Genomic DNA, 891 nt, shown 5'->3' with positions numbered 1-891 from the left:
GCTGGAGCCTACCGCCGAAACTCCGAAACCCTTCTCACCAAAAGAGAAAACGATGTCTCTTTCCGCTAAGCAACACAGAGGCCTAACCCACCAAGCCAAAGCTTTCCCAAACACCCTACTCAAAAGGCGCATAGACCCAGACCGTTAGGACCCGTGAGACGGGGCTGTATTTTACCTCATGGGCTCAGCAGTCATGTTTTCGCTTCAACGCCGTGTAGCTTCAACGACCGTAGGGCGCCGCTTTGCGCTCTCCGGCACGGGGTTACGACAGAAATGCAATGGACTCTTAGTCGTCACTATAGCTGGTGCAGGATCCTCCCCACAGCTCAAAGGCCGCTACCACTGCCCCCGCCGCAGGAGCCGCGGAAACAAAGCGACGCCGCCGCCGCCGCCATTTTGTTGGGCCGAGGCTCAGGCAGAAGAATTGGCGCGTCCTCCCTCTTCCTCTTTCCGTTACCGATTGGCTACCTCCTCCACAGCTCAGATTCTTATTGGTTACTGAAATTCACCTTCTTTGGGGGCCTGTTGCTAAGGCGGTCTACGTCATTTGATCCCCTCCACCTTTTCATAGGGGCTCCAATTCAATCGCAATGACCTGAAAGTGCTAGTGACGTATTTTGACTTTATTCTGAAAATGCTTTTCGATCCATCCTCTTTTCCTTGACATTGACAAAACAATAACAGCAATTTACATTTATTGAGTGTTTACTATATACCCGGCACTATACTAATCCTTTATCCGGATTATCTCATGTAATCCCTATTCTCTTTGAGGCAGACGGACGCTTGTTAACTACATTTTCCAGATGAGGAAACCAAAACACAAAGTCTCGTAGTAGTGGAGCCAAGATTCAGACCAGACACCACACTCTTTTTTTTTTTTTTAAAGAT

At 49.0% G+C, this 891-nt stretch overlaps 1 protein-coding gene across 4 annotated transcripts in view; it reads right to left on the bottom strand.

The window, feature by feature from the left end:
• The window catches only part of ATRX (ATRX chromatin remodeler), a 269,137-nt gene extending 268,714 nt beyond the window's left edge, over window positions 1–423 (bottom strand). For all 4 annotated transcript variants that reach the window (XM_081808623.1, XM_081808624.1, XM_081808625.1 and 1 more), the window contains exon 1: window positions 176–423. The gene's annotated coding sequence lies outside the window, so the exon portion shown is untranslated. The remainder of the gene's footprint in view (window positions 1–175) is intronic.
• Window positions 424–891: the final 468 nt, after the last annotated feature.

This window comes from Leptonychotes weddellii, chromosome X (assembly GCF_054177405.1).
Source record: "Leptonychotes weddellii isolate Sample4059 chromosome X, ASM5417740v2, whole genome shotgun sequence".
In the NCBI taxonomy this organism is placed as follows: domain Eukaryota; kingdom Metazoa; phylum Chordata; class Mammalia; order Carnivora; family Phocidae; genus Leptonychotes; species Leptonychotes weddellii.
Note: the sequence above shows the minus strand (reverse complement) of the source record. Positions and strands in the feature narration are given on the sequence as shown.